The sequence below is a fragment of the Azolla caroliniana genome, unplaced genomic scaffold (genome assembly GCF_043228905.1).
Source record: "Azolla caroliniana isolate FFs.n. ecotype wild unplaced genomic scaffold, voAzoCaro1.0.p SCAF_11, whole genome shotgun sequence".
Taxonomy (NCBI): Eukaryota; Viridiplantae; Streptophyta; class Polypodiopsida; order Salviniales; family Salviniaceae; genus Azolla; species Azolla caroliniana.
Window position 1 is genome coordinate 10801491 of NW_028230446.1, and position 21488 is coordinate 10822978.

Below are 21488 nucleotides of genomic sequence, written 5' to 3' on the forward strand. Positions count from 1 at the left end.
AGAAGTCTTTAATTTGAAGAGAAGATACAACTTTGTCTAACATTTTGTAGTTAAAAGGAACATATTTATCATGCTCACACTACAAATTGTTGATAAAAAAAAGTTTTTAATTTGAAGATACAACTTTCTTTTACATGACGTAGTTAAAAGGAACAAAGATAGATAGAAAGAAGAAAGGATGGCATGCATGGGATATAACACTACAAAACATCAGTGATATTCACCGTATGACTAATGCTAAAAGATGTAAGAAATTGATTGTTTCTTTTGCACCGTTCCATTGGAGGATAGCACACGTAGGTTCATTAAATGTCCTATAGCATGTACCATTTGGAAGTACTTATCGAACATTTGGCAAGTTTTAACCTATTGTTATTTGAAACCTCAACAATGGGTTTTCTCGCAATATGTTTAAAATGGTTCAAATGATGAGATGGAGATATTGTTCCAACTTTTACGTTATTGCGAACTACAACACAATTGGAACATGTGCAATGCTTTCATGTTTTATAATAGACACGGAGTGAAAGCCTATATAAAGAAGTTGAAAGGTATTCTCATGTGGAATTTTTGGATGTTAGAGCATGTGGGGATCATTTCCTCGAATACATATTTAGGTTTTTTAATGACATTACAGGACACCCCTCTCCCTACATAGGCATATGATAGGTAGAGGAGACTAAGAAGTTTTGTAACTAAGTGGAATTTACATACAATTATTATAATTGTGTGCTTCTACCAAAAAAAATAAAAAATATACAAGAAAATGACAGGAGAGAAAAAGAGAATGAGGGAACAAAAGTTTTATTGACTTTATAAAAGACCACTACCGAAGCAACTTCCTTCTCATAAGAAACTAACTAATAATATTATTATTATTATTATTTTCCACACTCTCCCTTTAAGTGAAATTTTCTAGAAGACTTGTAGATTTTCATCTTTGTTTTCAATTACATGCTTACAACAAATAATGTGTTTAGAATGTTGGAGAGGTTTTGTTAGAAAATCTATCCACATATGATGAGCGGGAGAAAACTTTAGTTCTATCTTCATTTCAATGAGATCATGAAGAAAGTGATGTTTGAAGTCCATATGACGTATATTGTCACTCATATTCAGATCGTTGGTTAGCTTGATGCAAGATTGATTATCTCAAAACAAAGTCATTGTTGGAATAGTATTTATAGGTTAAAGTCCTTGAGAATTGATTGGATCCAAATGCCTTCTTTAGTCACTAAAGTTGCGACTACATATTTAGCTTTGGTGGATGATAATGCTACAATAGTTTGTTTCTTTAGTTTCCAAGAAATTGCAACACCAACTAGTGTGTAGACATAACCATGTGTTGACTTACGATCGTCTATATCCCCCCCCCCCCCCCCCCTTCCAATCAGAGTCAAACCAACCAATTAGTTTATTAGAGGGGTTTCTCCATCCTTGTACAGTGAGCTTGACTCATATTGTGTGGTCGAGTAAGTCAACGTTAAGTATACTTCAAATATTGTAGTAATAGTTCGACAACGATCCAATGCTTTGGTCTTGGATTAGCCATGAAACGAGAAAGAAAACCAGCGGCAAAACAAATATTTGGACGCGTACAACTAACTAGATATCTTATGCATCTCTAATTCATTGAAGACTATGTCTGAACTTTGGATGACTTCTCGAGTCTCCAAGTCCTAGACTTGGTAGACAAAATTGCCGTCAAATCCATATCCAAGAAAAATGCATTTTCGTGACCTAGGTTCAAGCTTTCAACGTTCGTCCTTAGGCACAAGTGCATATGCTTCACAATCGAAAATTCGTAACTTTTTGTGATTTGGTGTCTTGCCGGTCCAGAGTGTTGCATAAAAGGCTGACTCCTTCCAAATTGTATCCTTAAGTGTGAACACGTCCTCAAGTTAGGGCTTGAGTATATATAAGCCCAAATGTAATATTGTAGACTAAGAGAAAGAGAGAGAGAGAGAGTTACAAAAGAGAATAACAAGTTCAATCACCTTGCAACGAGTTCAACAAGTACTCGAGTTGAAGAGGAGCCTGGTCTTCATCAGCATGCTAGTCGAAGCTGGGTATTGAATGACTCTATATGAGTCATCATGGACAATTAGCCGAGGAAACATGAAAATCGGATGCGAATACAAGTACAATTTGTACCCACTGATGGCGATCCACCCAGAAGGGGCCGTGAATGTAGCCGATTCATCCGAATCGAACTTATGGCATTGCTGTTGGGAAATCGGTCTCTCCGGATGGGATCCGGTGATGAATAAAGAGGAGCCAGTGAGAACTGGAAACCGGAGGAGACCTGGTGAGAACTGGAAGACATATCTGCAAATATGTTTTGAATAAGCCTATTGAGGCTATATTTGTAAATAGGCCTAAGTTCATATATGTATAAATATGACTTAGGGCAATCACTTTGTAGGTGTGTTGTTATTGTTGTTGTAATTGTTGTACAGTGAGAGCGATAGAGGGAGAGAGAGAGAGATACAAAGCGATACTCTGTTGTAACCACCGCCTGGCGAAGGAACCAAGCTCAAGGTCATTGCCTACGAGTCTCTGATTGTACCCCTTCTCTTCATAGTGATAGTTCGGAGTCTGTGGGCTCCCGTGGTTTTTCCCTATTAGGGTTTTCCACGTAAACATCTTGTGTTCACTCTTTAGTTCCCATTTTTGTGTTCTCCATTCTCATTGAAGTGTTCAAGACTCGGTTGTGGCCGAACAATATTCCGCGTTTTTCTCAACAAACTGGTAACAGAGAGAACAACACAGGAAATGGAAGAATCGTTCGACGACATGTTCAAGCTCACCGGCTCCAACTACTTAGTGTGGAAGTCGAAGATGAGGGATATGCTGGTGGTTAAAGATCTTTGGTTGCCGGTTCAGTTCGAGGACAAGAGACTGGATAAGATCGATGCCACAATGTGGGAGGTGATGCACATGAAGACGACGACATACATCCGGTGCTTCATCGACATGAGCATGTACAACAACTTCAATGAAGAGAGCAAGGCTCATGAATTTTGGGAGAAGATCGACATCATGTTCTAGAACAAGAATGCCATTAATCGGGTTTCGGTATTCCGGAAGCTAGTGAGACTCCGGTACCAGGACGACTCTAGTATGGCGGAGCACATGAAGGCCTTCCAGGGGCTAATACACCAGGCAACCTCGTTGGAAGTACCTCTTGTCGATGAGGCACTCACATTGCTCCTGCTCAGTTCCCTCTTGGATAGCTGGGAGACGTTAGTTGTCACGTTGGACAACGCCGGGCCGGAAGGAAAACAATTGTCCCTAGCAAGGGTAAAATCAAGCTTGCTAGATGAAGAAGCTCGCCGGAAAGACCAGGAGTCCGGAACCGATTCGAAGGCCTTGGTCACGGAAGATGACCACAACTGGGGAAGAGGCCGGTATCGGAGTCCCCAAACCGAGACAAGTCGGGGAAGAGGTCGAAGTCAAGGGGGAGGCCCACGTGCTTCTATTGCGGGAAGCCAGGACACTTCCAAAAGAACTGTCGGCATTTCCGGAAAGCAAAAGAAACCGGCACCACCGATTCGAAGAAGAGTTCGGACTGAAACGGTTCGGACCGGAGAGGCCCGGAGAGGCCCGGATCGGAAGGGAACGTCGGCGATCGCAACAAGTGAAGAAGAACTGATGCTCATTACTGAAAAGAATGAGTTAAACCTTGTTGGCAACGAAACAACGTGGGTTGTCGATTCAGGAGTGTCGTTCCACCTGACACCGGATCGGAAATGCTTCTCATCCTACACAGCCGGTGATCATGGTTGTGTCCGGATGGGGAATGAAGGTACATGCCGAATTGTCGGCATAGGAGATGTGTTGTTGACGACATCAACCGGATGCAAGTTGCTGCTGAAGGATGTTTGACACGTTCTGGAGGTTCGACTAATTTACTTGATATCAGCCGGTCCGCTAGATGATGAAGGCTACACGGGTAGCATCCGGAACGGAGTCATGAAGTTCAGCAAAGGGAGTCTAATAGTGGCTCAAGCCCGGAAGATCAACACACTGTACTTGATGAATGCCCAGATATGCTGAGAAGAAGTGAACATAGTATCCGACATTGCCGGTGAGCTGTGGCACAAAAGACTGTGTCACATGAGTGAGAAGGGGATGAAGAGGCTTGCCAAAGATAACCTCATTCTGGTGAAGGACATGCAACATGAGAAGTGCACCAATTGCTTGGCCGGCAAGCAAAAACGAACCTCCTTCCGGTCAAGACCACCGATGAGACGGAATGCACCTCTGGAGCTGGTGCATACCGATGTGTGTCAAGTGGACACGAAGTCACATGCCGGATCGCAGTACTTCGTGATGTTCATAGATGACCACAGGTGGAAGCTGTGGGTCTCACCATTGAAGACGAAGGATCAGGTGTTATCCGTCTTCAAGGAGCTCCACACGAGAGTGGAAAGAGAAACTGGTTGGAAGCTAAAGGCAGTTCGAGCAGATAATGGAGGAGAATACTAGGGACAGTTCGAGGAGTACTACCGATTGAAGGGAACCTGGCTCGAGTTTACTGTGCCGAAGACGCCGGAACTAAATGGGATGGCCGAAAGGATGAACCGGACCATAATGGAGAGAGTCTGGAGCATGCTAGCACATGCAAAGTTACCCAAGCCATTTTGGGCTGAGGCGCTAACAACGGTGACCTATGTGATAAATAGATCACCCTCTACACCCTTGGAAGGAGACTCACTTCAGAAAGTATGGACCGGTAAAGATGTATCTTATAGGCATCTGAAGGTGTTTGGGTGTCTCGCATATGTGCATGTTGCAAAGGATAAGAGAGCAAAGTTTGATCCAAAGTCTAGGCCATGCATATTCCTTGGATACGGCGATGATGAGTTCGGTTATCAGGTGTGGGATCTAGTCGACAAGAAGGTGTTCCGGAGTCGGGACATAGTCTTCATGGAAGACAGGACCATTGCTAATTGGGAGTCGGAGAAGAAGGTGATGAACTCCGGATCATTCAATGAAAACCAGCTCGAGAACACAAGGACTTACCTGGTTGAAAACCAGACGCTAGACGGTAACCGGATGACACTCGACGAATTGGCCGGATATGGACAAGAAATCGAACCGACCAAAGAAGAATAAGAATAAGAAGAAGAAGAAGAAGAAGAAGAAGAAGAAGAAGACACCGGAACCGGACAAGATCCCGAATTGAATTCAGATGAGGAACAAACGGAGGGACCAACAGTCAGAAACCAGGGACGGAGATATCCTCTCCGAGAGAGAAGAGCCCCCTCGGAGATTTCCGGATGCAGAGCATGTGTTGCTAACCGATGAGGGGGAGATGGAAAGCTTCGAAGAAGCAAAGAGGGACACCCACAGTTGCAAGTGGTTGAGTGCCATATAGGATGAGATGGACTCCCTGCATAAGAACCACACATATGAACTGATAGAGTTGCTGAAAGGGAAGAGAGCACTCCGGAACAAGTGGGTGTACAAGTTGAAACCGGGAGATGCCGGAAATCCACCCATGTATAAGGCCCGAATCGTGGTGAAGGGCTTCCAACAGAAGAAGGGCTTCCAACAGAAGAAGGGAGTGGATTTCGATGAGATCTTTGCCCCGGTAGTAAAGATGACATCCATCCTGACGATATTGGGCATAGCGGAAGGCATGGACCTCGAGGTAGAGCAACTGGACGTCAAGACGACATTCCTACATCGACCTCAAAGAAGAGATCTACATGCACCAACCGGAAGGATTTGAGAGGAAAGGGAAGGAGCACCTAGTGTGCCGGCTGAAGAAGAGCCTATATGAACTGAAGCAAGCCCCCCGGCAATGGTACCGGAAGTTCGAATCCTTCATGACCGACCAAGGGTACCACAAAACGCAAGCCGATCACTGCGTGTTTGTGAAGAAATTTGACAGAGGAGATTTTTTGATACTCCTATATGTGGATGATATTATGATCGTTGGACGAGACCAAGGCAAGATTCAGATGCTAAAGAAGGCTTTGAACTGGACCTTCTCAATGAAAGACTTGGGTCCGGCAAGAAATATATTGGGAATGCACATCATCCGGGACCGGTCGAAGAAGCTGGTGTGGTTGTCACAGGAGAAGTACGTGACGAAGGTGTTTCAGCGGTTCAACATGTTGGATGCGAAACCAGTCGGATCGACACTTCTGGCAAACTGCAAGCATTCCGAAAAGCTGAGCCCGAGGACAAAGGCACAGAAGGTGGATATGATGAAGATACCATATGCCTCTACCGTCGGGAGCTTGATGTACGCAATGGTGTGTACCCGGCCGGATATCGGATATGTAGTCGGAGTGGTGAGCTGTTTCATGAGAAATCCCGGAAGAGAGCACCGGAACGCGGTCAAGTGGATACTTTGGTATTTGAAAGGCACCTCGAGCATGTGCCTCTGATTTAGCTCCGGTAAACCCAACTTGATGGATTCACGGATTCAGACATGTCAGCTGATGCGGATACCAGTCGGTCCACATCCGGTTATGTCATGACTTATGCAGGGGGAGCTGTTTTGTGGCAGTCAAGGTTGCAGAAGAGGGTTGCGTTGTCAACCATGGAGGCGGAGTACATGGTAGTTGTAGAAGCCGGCAAGGAGATAATCTGGATGAAGAACTTCATCGGGGAGCTAGGGATCCAACAGGAGGAATACTAGCTCTACTGCGATAGTCAAAAAACCATCCACCTTGCAAAGAACGCAGCCTACCATTCCCAGACGAAACATATCCAATAGAGGTACCATTGGATCTGGGAGAGAGTAGAAGATCAAGAGTTCGTGCTGACGAAATTCCACATGGAGGAGAACGGGTCGGACATGCTGACCAAGGTCCTGACAACCGACAAGTTGGACGCGTGCTGAAAGCGGATCGGGCTGACGAGATATCCCATGCCGGAGTGAAGGGGGGAATTGTTGGGAAATCGGTCTCTCCGGATGGGATCCGGTGATGAATAAAGAGGAGCCAATGAGAACCAGAAGAGATCCGGAAACCAGAGGAGACCCGGTAAGAACTGGAAGAGAGCTGGTGAGAACTGAAAGAGAAGACATATCTATAAATATGTTTTGAGTAAGCCTATTGAGGCTATATTTGTAAATAGGCCTAAGTTCATATATGTATAAATATGACTTAGGGCAATCACTTTGTAGGTGTATTGTTATTGTTGTTGTAATTGTTGTACATTGAGAGCGATAGAGGGAGAGAGAGAGAGAGAGATACAAAGCGATACTCTGTTGTAACCACCGCCTGGCGAAGGAACCAAGCTCAAGGTCATTGCCTACGAGTCTCTGATTGTACCCCTTCTCTTCATAGTGATAGTTCGGAGTCTGTGGGCTCCCGTGGTTTTTCCCTATTAGGGTTTTCCACGTAAACATCTTGTGTTCACTCTTTAGTTCCCATTTTTGTGTTCTCCATTCTCATTGAAGTGTTCAAGACTCGGTTGTGGCCAAACAATATTCTGTGTTTTTCTCAACAATTGCCGACACGGTCATATGTCACAAGCCGGACTGGACCGGTGTTGTGGGGAGTTCCGGCTACTAGGAGAAAGGGAGCCGAAGAGCACGGGAACGGGGGTGTGCACGGATGCACAAAAATAGTCTTTATGTACAAACATGTGTGAATAACATAGTATTAGTTGAGTGTTGAGGAATACTAGGTAGAAGGGATTTGATACGTACTTTATGGTCACACGAATAGAGGAATAAAGGTGATTGATTGGAGGAAATAGAGGAGAGAATCAAGGATTGAGAGTGGTTGTCTTAACAACCTAATGTAACGGTCTCTCCCTCCTTGAGCTAAAAAAGGAGGGAGAGAAGACTGAGGGAGGGATCCATTGATTGGAGAATGAAGTGCAACTGGACCATAAAGTACCTATCAAATCCTCATAGAAAGAGAGAATGGTTGGTGAGAATGGAAGCCAAATAGTCATAGAAAAGCTGGATAAAAACAATTTCCCGGCGTGGAAATTCAGAATGACAAATTTCCTGATGGGAAAAGGATATTGGGATTACATTGAAGTAGACCTAGAAGAGGCTCTAGAGATCCCAGAAGAAAATGCAACTACTGCACAGATTAAAGCATTTAAGGAATGGAATCAAGGGGCAAGAAAGGTATTGCATTGGCTCTCACTTAGCATCTCAAATTCGATGCTTGGACACATATAGGATGCTATGCTTCCAAAAGAAGCTTGGGATAGTTTGGTAAAATTGTTTGCAGTGAAGACAAAGGCTAGAAAGCTTCAGTTGAAGACTGAGCTAAATACCTTGGAAAAAGGTAAGATGTCAGTGAATGAGTATGCTCTGAAAATAAAGAGCATTTGTGAATCACTTGCTTCTATCAATGTGAAGGTAGAAGATGATGATAAGGTGGAAATATGCTTAAGAAGCTTAGGAACTCAATATAAAAGCTTCAAAACATCTATTCTCACAAGGGATAGCATCCCAAGTTTTCTAGATCTGGTTTCAATGCTTATAGTGGAAGAAAGAAATTAGATGGATAATGTAAACAAAGGAAACTCTGAGACTGAGGGGCAAGCCCTCTACAATAGTGCTGGAAGAGGCCGAGGAAGAGGCCATGGAAGATTTGGTTCAGCTAGAACCAACAACAATCGTTATCAAGGAAGAGGACAACAGGTTACAAGTGGAAGAAACAACATCAGAGGCAGGGGGAGCAATCGATGAAGAGGTAAGCAAACTTATTTGAATGATGATCTGGTTGTTGGTATTGTGGAAAACCAGGCCATACACAGTCTGAGTGTTATAAAAAGAAAAATGATGAAAAAAGAGGGAAGAGACAGCAAAATAATTATGCCTCAACTAGTGAAGATTGTGATAAAGATGGTGCATTTGTGGTGCAACATGAAAGCAATGGCTGAATGTTCACAGAGATGTAGTGAAGAGTTTATGTGGTATGTATATTCTGGGGCATCTAATCATATGACAGGACATGCAAATTGGTTTGAAAGTTTAAGAGAACTAGAGATTCCTGGTTATGTACAGACAAGTGATAATACTACTCACCAAATAGAGCATGTTGGAGATATCCCATTGTGGGAAGAAAAAGGAAAAACAAAATATATGTTGAATATTATGCATGTGCCAAACCTTGCAAAAAATCTGATTTCTGTTGGACAAATAGTGGAGCAAGGAATGCAAGTTAAGTTTAAGCAAAGTGGATGCTTTATAGAGAAACAAGGAAAACTTATTGCAAAAGGAAAATGACAAGGAAGGATGTTTGTGTTAGATGTGGATATGCCTAAAAAGATTACAACCATGTTTGCAGAAGGAATGAGTGTAATCTTAGATGTGGAAATGTGGCATAAAAGAATCAGTCACATAAGTATGCAAACCTTGAAAAATATGTTGAGGAAAAATGCAGTGGCTAGACTGCCTAAGTTGAAACATTGTTAGATGAGCAAAATATGTGAAGCATGCCAATATGGAAAGCAAAACAGGTTACCTTTCCCTCATGAAAGACATGTAAGCAAAAAATTGTTGGATTTGGTACATACAAATGTATGGGGACCAACAAAAAATGCATCAATTAGTGGATGTAAGTTTTATGTAACATTTATTGATGATTGCTCAAGGAAAACATGGGTTTATTTCATGAAAGAAAAAAGTGAAGTATTTGACGGTTTCCGTAAGTTTAAATGCATGCTAGAAAAGCAGGCTGGAACTAGAATAAAATGCTTAAGATTTGATGGAGGAGAGTACTTCTCAAATGAATTTTCTGATTTTCTATGCAATTAAGGAATAAGGAGACAATTTACATGTAGATATACTCCACAGCAAAATGGAGTTGCTGAGAGGAAAACAAGAACTTTGGTGAACATAGCAAGGGCTTTAATGACAAAAAAATATATGTCATTGTATTACTGGGCAGAAGCTGTAAACATAACAAATTATATTCTAAATAGATGTATAACATCTAGAGTGCATGAAGTAAGTCCTGAAGAATGTTTCTATGGTAGGAAGCTTAGTTTAGAACACTTAGAAGTGTTTGGATGCCTTGCTTATGTTCATGTACCTTCTGAAGTGAGAAGTAAGTTTGATCCAAAAGCTGAAAAATGTATTTTTGTTGGATATTCAAAGGAGCAAAAAGGGTATAGATGCTATAACCCTTTGACAAAAAAGATTGTGGTAAGTCGAGATGTAATATTTGATGAGTTGGGCAGTTGGTACAGCCCAAAACAAAATGTAGAAACTGATGAAGACAATGAAAATGAAGATAGGGATAAATCTGAAAAAGTAAGAGATAACCACAGAGATGGAAACAATGTTGGACAACAAAGTTCCACATCAATGGAATGTATTGGACCATCGAGAAGCTCAGGTAGTAAATCGGAATCTAATGCTTGGAGTGGAAAAAATGCAAGACACAAAAAATATGATGATAAAAAGGGAAAACAAAAGATGCCAGAATATGAAATGCTTGATGATGTGTCTAGAAACATGGAAGATGTAGATTCAGATACGTCATTGGATGATGAGCTTGGTATAGAAGCCTTGAAAATCCTTGGTATGGAAAAAACAATGAAGGATGCAAATCAGAAACTGAGAAGATCAAATAGAGAGAAAAAGATTGTTGAAAGATTTGGTTATGATACATATATGGCCATGCATTATGCATACATGTCTAAAGTGGTACAAATCCCTGATCCAAATAGTTTTGATGAAGCAAAATCTGATAAGAAATGGGTGAATGCAATGCAAGAAGAAATAGATGCATTGGTTGAAAACAGAACATGGGATTTGGTGAAGTTACCGAAAAAAAAAAATGTTGTAGGTTGCAAATGGGTCTACAAAACAAAGCATGATTCAAATGGAAATGTTAGTAGACATAAAGCAAGACTTGTTGCAAAGGGATATGCCTAGATGCAAGGAATTGATTATGATGAAACATTTGCATCGGTTGCAAAGATGGCAACATTGAGGACACTACTTGCTATGAGTGCAGCCAAACGATGGGTTCTACACCATATGGATGTAAAAAATACTTTTTTACATGGTAACTTGGAAGAAGAAGTGTACATGTGTCAACCACCAGGTTTTGAAGATAAGAAGCATCCACAATATGTATGTAGGCTGAAAAAGGCTCTCTATGGATTGAAACAAGCACCTAGGGCATGGCATAAAGAACTTTCAGAATCTCTGAAAAAAATTGCTTTCAAAATGTCAAAGGCTGATCCATCATTATATGTAAAGAAGATAAATTATTGCATTGTTGTTATCCTGATTTATGTTGATGATTTAATCATTGGAGGTGATTCCATGAATGAAATAAGCAAGCTAGAAAAAATTCTTGAAATGCAATTTCATATGAAGGATTTGGGAGAGCTGAGATACTTTCTTGGCATTGAGATGATCAGATCTGAAAGTGGTATATATATGTTGCAAAAACAGTATGCAACAACTATGTTGAAGAAGTATGGTATGCTTGGATGCAAACCTATCGGTATACCACTAGATAAGAACTGCAAATTGAGGGCTGATTTGGGAGCCAAAATAGAATATGTAAACACGTACATGTCTATGGTGGGTAGCCTCATATATTTGACCATAACAAGACCTAATTTGAGTTATGTTGTTGGATCAGTCAGCCAGTTTATGCAACAACCAACAAAGCCACATTTGGACTGCATTAGAAGAATTTTGACGTATGTAAAAGCTACTCAAAATTATGGATTGTTTTACGGGGATGATCTGGACATAAATCTGGAAGGATATACAGATGTTGATTGGGCTGGATGCCAAACTGACAGAAGATCCACAAGTGGATATATGTTTACATTGGGAAGTGCAACTATTTCATGGAGTAGCAAGAAACAAGCTATTGTTGCATTATCAAGTACTGAAGCTGAATATAGAGGAGCTGCAATAGCCATTTGTGAAGAGGTATGGATCAAAAGATTGCTTTCTGATTTAGGAGAATATATAGATAGTGTTGTCACAATTTGGTGTCACAATATGAGCAGTGTTCAATTGGCAAAAAACCTAGTGTTCCATGCAAGAACAAAGCACATTGAAGTGCATTATCACTTTGTTAGAGAAAAAGTGATCGATGGAGAAGTGGATCTGTTGTATGTAAGTACAAATCAGCAAGTTGCTGATATTCTTACGAAGGGATTGAGCATGGAAAAACATACACAGTTTAGAGACATGATGGGAGTTATAACCATCGCCATGGTAGCTGAAAAGCATGAAGAAAAGAAGATTGAAGATGATTCCAAGAAAGGATAAGTTGAGCTTGAGGGGGAGTGTTGAGAAGCAAGCTCAACAAAGGTATGTGATGCTTATTGAGAAATAAGCTATAGTAGTTATTAGCTAATTAGCTACTAGTGGACATAAAGGTGAAACATCTATTTAGCTACTAGCAGCTATTTAGCTACTGGCAGCTAATTAGCTGCATATATAAGTCACTTATGTACTTAGGTAAAAAGTAAGTGTAGTAAGTAGAAGAGTAACAAGAGTGAGAGTAGAGGAGAGAAGTAAGAATAGAAAACAGACGAGAGCAAGTTGAGCTTTGTGTGTAATGGAATAGAAGCTTTTTGGTTTGCCACACAGAGGTAAGTCTCCTTCCCCTTCTTTTCTATCTTGAGCACTAAATGATCTAGCACATCATGATCCATTGTGCACACAGAAGAGTCGTAGTGCCTTTGTAACAAATCGGACGAGTCGAGGAGCAATGAAGGGGTCATGGGACGAAGGAACGGACCAAACGTGGAGCGCGAGCTAGGTGAGAGGATGCCAAGAGGAGTCGGTTGGAAGGACTGGCTAAATCTAACATGACGGATCGACCTCAAGTTGAGCTTGAGGGGGAGTGCTGAGCGAGCAAGTTCAACATGGGCTGGACCGGTTGGATAAGCAGGTTGGTCAGACCCGGAAAGAGGATCAACTCCAGTTGGCTAGGCCCTCTTTCCGGGTCGGATGCCGGATACCGGTTCTGGATTACGAAATCGGATGTCGGATCCGGATGATGGAACATCACACTTGGTGACATGTCCTATTCTATTAAATAGGTCCAACGTATGAAATTAGTGTTAGATTCTCTTTTAAGAGCATTGAAGTACATATCAGTACTTCTTAATGGCCCTGACAGATGGGCTTGTATATATCAAGTGCACAGAAGCATTATGTAAAATTTTGAGCATCTTTCTGTAATAGAATTTGTGTTGTCTACTCTCACTCAGTCTCACTCTCTCTTGTACTCTTTGTTCTGTGCAGTGCAACATGGGAACAATTTGTTCTTGAATTATCCAATTCATTCTTTCTGAAATTCCATTTTCCTCCGGACTATATAAGGCCGTAAAATACCATCTAATGCCACGTTGTCTGCAGAATTTGACGAATTCGTCTGATCGTTATTCTCCACCATTGTCAAACCGAAGAAATTTTAACTTTTAGTTGGTTTGATTCTCTATCATCGTGAGCCATTCCATGAAGATCATGAACACATGATTTTTGGTTTTGGCTAGGTACACACCTTCCGAGTCACGTCGTCGATAAATGTAACGAAGTATGACGCACCGTTGAGGGACTAATGTGGCATCGGGCCACAAACGTCCGAATGGACTACGTTGAGTGGATTTTACTCTCTTGTCTCGTTCATACTAGCAATGCTCGCAAAAGTAATGGTCTAAGAAGGAGAGCTTAGGGATATGGTCGACCCTAAATAGATGTATGATGCTGGCACCAACCTTGCTCAGATAGCTAAGTTGTCCATGCCATAGGGGCAACACCTGAATATCGACTGTCTCTAAGCGTGATGTATAATGGGTACAAGGAATGTACCTTCTGCCCTTAACCAAGCTGGAGGTTCCCTCTGTGGAGTGTCCACCCTCCTGAAGAGAAGTCGGCACAGATGCCATCTTCATCGATTTATCCCACCGAGATTAGCGGCCCTATTAGTTCTAGGACGTGTGCAAAATAGAACCACCCGGTAGGTTAAGTTCTATTGTCCTAATTCCGATTATGGCACACTATTGAGAGTTTCTGACTCGAACTGAGTCGGAATGCGGAGCCGAATACTACCAAAATTGAGATCGGCGAGGTGTCACATGATATGATGCACCCGAATCGAGAAGCCAGTTAGGGGCTTCTTCGACCGTATACAAAACTCCTTATTCAACCGTATTCTCGATAACCAAAAGGTTCGAGTTGTCAAACAGAATGTCAACTGAGCAGCTGATAAAGTTTTTAGCTCCTCTTACTGGCTGCCCTTTTGCCCTGATCTCTGAGTTTTTTTGTTCTTGGCTTTTAGGGCATGCCATTCGGCTTTGATATGTCCAGGCTTCTTGCAGTAATTGTTCGTTCGGGTATCCCTGGACTTGCTTCGGCCTCTCGCATTGGTCGGTTGTCAGCAAGAACTTCTTCCTCAACTTTTCGGTTAGTCGGCCGAACTTTGCACCATGAAAGTATCATGTACTGACTCATGCGTGAATGTTTTTCTCTAAGCGTCTTCAGACAAGATGGATCTCGTTTTCTCAGAGTATTTGACGACCGTAGCTGATGCATTACACATAGTTGTGACGAAAGTTTCCTATGATGGGGGGAGATGCTCATCAACAGCAGAGCTTTTAGCTCATCATCAATAATCATCCCCTATGCCGAAATTTGGGAATTGATGCTTTTGTATTTGTTGAAATGTGCCTGAACCGAATAAGATTCTTTCATTCGAAGATTGTATAAGATAAATCTTTGTGACCGCCACATTCTTTTTGTATGTGTCCAACAACATTTTCCATAATTCGTAGGTTTTTGGATAGGATTGCATCGTATAGTAAACTTATTTAGGTAGATGCATCTGAATTGTGGCACAAGTTATACCATCTAACTTCATCCACTCATTCGGTTTATATTCTTCTGGACAATTTTTATTCTCAATTGGGTCAATTTGACCCTTCACGATCAGGTAGCCATGCATTTGTTCCTTCTAGAAATTGAAGTTCATGTTGTCAAACTTCCTGAGACTCATCTTTGATAAGCTGGATGTGGAGGCCATTTTTGATAGAAGTCGACTAGTCGAAAGTTCTACTCGGAGAGGCTACGATAAGGGGAAGGGTACAACGGGTTGGTTTACCCAAAGTATGATCTAGTGAAATAGAACACAAGCTGAGTCGACTGATTCAATGTTTTGCTCGGGGTGACTACAGTCGAAAACATAGGTACAACTGACTGGTTTACCTAAAGTGTGGAAATCTAATCTTGTAAGAGGAAGAAGCACTCACCAAGGTTTGTGCCCAATTCAACTAAGCCCAACTAGGCCAAGGTTTACATAGCTGAATTGGGCACAAACCTTGGCGAATGCTTCTTCCTCTTACAAGATTAGATTTGTAGATGCCCAACAAAAGATTTCAATTAGATTGAAAATCTTGTAGATTCCTATTCAAAATAGCTAGCAAGTTGAAGTCTTCATTAGTCGAATCAAAGTTGTTGATGATGGCAACAAGTGAGCTTCAACAACAGAAAGAATCGAGCTCTGATACCAATTGTTGGACGTGAGGTTGTCAAGGTAAGGATGCAACACCAATAGTATGTATATCAATTGACTAACAAGGTGAAAGATTAAGATAGATTGAACAGACTTGACCAAACATAAAGTGCAAGAGATTAACAACAAATGATGGAGAGAGAGAGAGAGAGGGAGGGAGGCAGGGAGGGAAAAGCGAGAGGCACACAAAATACAACTATATTATTCAAATAGCAACAACAACATCAACTTTAAACTAGGTTACAAGTCGATTATATACTAACCAAACTAGGGCAAACTGCCCTTTATGCTATTTACATCAATAGCATATTCTAGTTTGTCCAATGGGGCAATGTGAATACGTCCATTATATTACCGTATTTGACAGTTCTATGATATTTCCATGCTCCTACACCTGCTCCATTATGCGCAAAACCTACTCTGGTACCAGATATTACAACAAACAGTTAAGCAAGCATGAAATATTTAAGAGGGGTACTCCAGAAAATGAGAAAAGGGTATATTATAATATTAGAGGAAGTATTACATGGGGGATATTCCCCTAATTTCTAAAAATAGCCTCCCCTCCTTTGTGCACACATGGCATTTAAATAACAATCCACTCAACTAGTGGGCCCTCTAACATCTCTAACTACTCCAAATAACTCTTCCCTTAATTTCTCTAATCCTAACTAGTCCATTACACTAGCCAAGTAGAAATTGTTTCATTGCTTCTTTATTTATTTTCTATTCTAGCACCTCTAGACCCAAAATAATAAGTGAATCTTTAAGTAGCATTATTCTTCGATTAATGCCTTATTTTAGGTGGAAGAGATGTGCTACTATATCAATGCCTAAAATTTAGGCCATAATTTGTCGTGCAAAAAAGTCCAACAAGTTGTTTGTATGATTGAGACAATGCATCTATGCTCATTAATGTGGAATGTGAACCACAAACATGGATGCATTCGAGTAAGCAAGAAATGTGTATGATTGTGCATGTGCATGCATGACTACTCATTATATAATTAACTTGAGGATTTTATTCAATTAAGAATGTTAATAAAAGCGTAAGTATTTCAAACAATCAAATGAAAGTTCGATTAACAATCTAATGAAAAGATCTATTAATGATTTAATAAAACATCATTGATGATCGAATCATTGATAAAATCAATTATCTTGATAATTATGATCATTAATAAGTTTGATTAAATATTATAAAATTGAAGCATTGATTGATAATTTATTATAAAAACGATTGATAATAAAATTATCGATATTTATCCCAAGGATACAACCAATTGAATGCACTTGATGTCCAAATTCCTAATTTTGTTGCGTGCAGTTATATCTACTACCTAAAAGTAATATGCACTTCTACTTTTGTGAGGGCATGAATGATTTAGTAGACCTTTTTAAGTGTTGAGACTAAAATAAGTAATAGGCTTTAATTATCCTTAATTCTTTATGTATAAGTTGGGTGTTTGGACTACCTAAAACTTAGGCTTTGGGTGCAAGAGATAGAGAGTTTGATTCTCTCAACAATCGACAAGAGACCTTTTACTAGCAATGAAAATTACATTACCAACATGGAATACATTTATGTAACTAATGGAATGTGGTGAAAATGGGAGATTTTAATAACCAAGTGTTTGTAGTCCAAAAATAGAAAGTTGTTTGAGAATCGCATAACTTATGCCTGAATCAAGCCCTTCTTTATCAACAATTTGTAGAGCAAGCACAATGAATTATTGAAACTGAAACTTTAAAAAATAGACGAGTGCAAGCAAAATGGGAAAGGAGAAGGATGTTTACGTTGGGGTTCGTCCAAACCCACTTGAATTGGAGACCTCCAGTGTGTGAGACCAAGGGAATGTCCAACTACACCATCCAAACTTGTGTTGAAATTAATCCCTTCAGTCACTAATTGCGAAAAAATTGAATTATAGCATGAGATTGATTTCCCCTTTTGTTGTCTTGGATGTATCCTCAATAGCCTTGTCTAACAAAAATATTAGTGCATTTCGTACTTCCTTGAAGTGAAGTTATCGTAGTCAAACTTCTCACAAGAGAGAGAGGTACCCATTTGTTGATTCATCCTTTTGGCAATGATATCTTCTTTTGATCTTCTCAACAAATGAAATGTGTGATAGAGTGCCTCCATATATGAGCTATGGAGCCCACTACACTAGCAACAATCAGTTGCAACATGTATGAGTTAATTCTTCTTGAACAATGATGACAACTAGAACACGCACAAAAAGTGAATGAGCTATGGTGATCAACCCTCATGTTTTGATATATAATGTCTTTCAACATACGTCCCAAAAGTTTTCTTACATGGGTGTTCTTCTTCATAACCACATCAAGGTAGGTGCTTGGGGACATACCACCATCTACTCTTTTGTACACGGGATGGGCGAGAGCGAGTGTCAATCATCCTCGAGCTACTCCCTTGTAAACTATTTACAAAAGCAAGATCTAAACTCACTCTATAACGTAAGTACTTGCACAAGATTAATTAAAAAAGAATGCACAAAGTTTATAAAGTAAAACCACAGACATGCACGTATTCACATTCTTAGGGCTATATCCCCCATAATCGAGCAATTGACTTCATATTCCCTTGTAAAATAACACGAACTCCAAACTGACTATATAATGTGGTTAATCAATCCTAATCCAAGGGTTTTCTAGTTACAAATCACGTATAAATATCAAACCATACATTAGAGTAATGGATAACATCTTATATATGCAATATGGATAAAAGCTTCAGGCCTCTCTTTCTCCTAGAAATGCTGCCATTAAACGAGCAATGTGGCACCATAAAATATAAACACATTCAAGATGGGTAAAAAAGGCACCATTTATATTTCATGATAACAAGATAACCTTGGAAATATGAAGAAGCCATAGTGGGTTTCCAATGTAAACTGAAATGCTACAAACAAAAATCAAATTTCCATTGTATCCATTACAACCAAAAAATCATGAAGAAGACTTTAGTTTTGTAAAAGAAGTAGATACATATATCTGATAATGGGTGTTGATTGAAGTGTGTGCACACATATGCTCTATCCATATCAAAGGCTACCCATAGAGGTTCAATTTAATATTAATGTATGGGAGAAATTTAATTAGTTTTTTTGAATCAATGATATCAATCATATTACTCATCATAACCTCACAGATAGAGTTCTATGAAGAATTCATGCAAGTTGCGAGAGATGAAATGAGACTTTGATATTAAGATCTACCAAAAGGTCAAAAATGACCAATGAGACCAACAACAGTCAAGCACTAATTCTATCCAAAATACAAATGAGATACCTCTGGGCGGAATAATAAAAAAAACTAGCCAATAGCAATAAACCATAAGCATTCAGGAACAAACCAGTATACATGCGAAGTTCCTCCATGCACCATGGTTCAAAGCTCAGAGGTAATGATTATCATCAGTTCATAACTTGCAATCAATATTTACAAAAAATACCTCCTTTTTTTGTTCAGTGATTTTTACCTTTGGTTTACTCTATACATTAAACCCAAAAGGCTTTCTAAAATAAAATCTAGTCCTATTTTTTTTGAAGTCCCATATCCATCTGAATGTTCATTCTCATACTTGGTCATTCAGTAGGGTTTTCTTCTCTTTAGTAGTTGTAGCTAAGATGGATTTGATTAAAATTGGCAAGAAATTCCAAGCCTTTGTCTAGAGACAGTATTCTGGCTGCATTTGGCCAGCAATGCCTCTTGCAGAAGCCCTTTGAAATGATCTAAGAAACAATTCCATTCTTTATCATTCATATCACCGAGTGAGAAAGTCGGAGGGGCACTCTTATTACCTTTACCTATAGTCTCAGACGCTAATGCCTTATACCCACCTCGATAGTCCATATACATTTGCTTCCTGTTGTTGAAACTAATGCTTTTATATGACCTGGCTGATCTTGGTGATGCTAAAACCTTGCAACCAGGGGATAGCCCATGTTTACGTCCTGTTCCCATTATAAATACATTTATCTCCTCTTGTTCAGAGAGCCAAGGAAATACTGATCTTATCCTAGGGCTATTCATAAGATGAGCTCTATTGTTGTTACCAGGAGAGTTAACCACATACTCTAACTTCTTCTCTAATCCATCAAGTGATTCCCTACCTGATGATATAGCTGCAATATTTTCTTCATCGTTTGCTCCTATAATTGATGAAAATAACATGTCTTCGTCTTCATCCATCTCAAATTCAAACTGCTCATACAAACCGTCATCGATGATGCCATCTGAACAAACGAAAATGCCATTTTCCTCCTCGTAACTTACACTTTCAGTTGCGAATTCTCTGTCAACAAGGTCTTTAGCTTGCATACAGAGCAACTCAAGCTGGCTAGCACCCCCGATCCCATCTCGGCTCATCATTTCTCCAATATCCGATAGGCATAAACCAGCCATGGCTCCTCGTTTAAGCACCGTTGTAGAGAGAACAAGTACCCTGAGACAAGCCTCTCTCAGTGTAGGTAGTTCTTTACGCAACATTTCGGCATCTTTGTACTCATCTAATTGTTGAATATACGCAAGTTCCTCTTCCGAGAACGGTAATGATGACTGAGGCCAGTGTAACCATTCGAAATATGGATCTCCCAATGATTCAGGAAGACATAGCCCATGATCTATAGGGATGAGATCCAGTGCTTCATTCACAGCACTTGAACAATTATCGACAGGTTTGGCCTTTCTCACAAGTATGTTCCCCGAATGCCTGTCAGTATTGAAAATCCTAATGTCAAGAATCCCAATCCTGTGAACTGCCAATACAGAGAAGCGAGAGCTTCCATGGTCGCTTGCATCAAAGTCATGAGACACAAATTGTTGACAAGACCCAATCTTTTCGACGGGCAACAGGGGCTTCTTATCCGAGCTCGAGGTACTCTTCGTGTGGAATACGTGATGAGAAACCTTGACTAATGCAGTCGGAGGCACGCCAGAGAAATGCTTATGATCAAGAAGATATGCTGCAACCTCTCTTATCCCTGTTTCTCCAATACGCACGGGTCTACTAAGGCTAAGCTCACCCAAACTCTTTCCCACGAAACCTTTTGGATTGTTTGGTGCGAAGGCCTCTTCATCACTAGGTTTCACAATGGCAACATTCTCTCCTTTGGCATTTCTGAAGTAATAAGCACCCCCAAGACCCCCCGTTACAGAGAGGGGCTCTACTCCACACTCGATACCCTTTATAATCTGCTTTACTATACTCTTCATCTTCGGACAACAACTCAATCCACCAACAACCTCAAACAGCCGGCCTCTTTTACACGTTTCTACCTCTTTTGTAAGAAAATTACATGGAGTTGACAGGCTTCTGAATAAGCCAGAAACTTGAAAATCATTCCTTCTTGCCTCCCCAAGATCACTGTCCACCACATTGTCACCTAATGCAGTAAAAGCACATTGCTTGGATTCAAGCTTCTTCCTGACCATATGAGCATTCTCGTGTTGATCAAGATCAATCCCTAGCACACTTCCAACATCTCGCTGTGAAAACATATGCCAATTCTCAATATTGCGCTCAACCCCCTTAACCCCATCCGGTATCAGTAGGGGTAGCCGCATCCGAACTGAGCCATCACTCAGTGGCATAGCTGTTTTACTAAGATTCAGCTAGCACCAAAAGCTCACAACTATAGCTAACAAACAATCTCTATCTATCCTTAGCGAGCTTTTCTTTCAGAACAAAAGGAAAATAGAAACTCCTTGAGCCAAGCCTATTATTAGTCTTCGGTATAACATACAACATGAAGTTACTCCCTCAACGCATTCTATTTTCTGCATCCAAAAACAATGTTCCATTCAGCAAAACATGAATTATTATTAATACATCTCTCTCATTTCTGCCTCAGAAAAGGGTATATGCATTGTAGGCATGATGTTCAATACTTATATAAACCGAATAAAATACAATTCTCAATGCTTCCATCTCATTTCTTGAAATTCAGGACGTTACATTCATGACGCAACATA

General features: G+C 40.5%; 1 pseudogene; it reads right to left on the reverse strand.

Moving 5' to 3' along the window:
- Window positions 1-18701: 18701 nt before the first annotated feature.
- Window positions 18702-21207, reverse strand: LOC147857761 (phosphatidylinositol 4-kinase gamma 6 pseudogene; annotated as a pseudogene).
- Window positions 21208-21488: the final 281 nt, after the last annotated feature.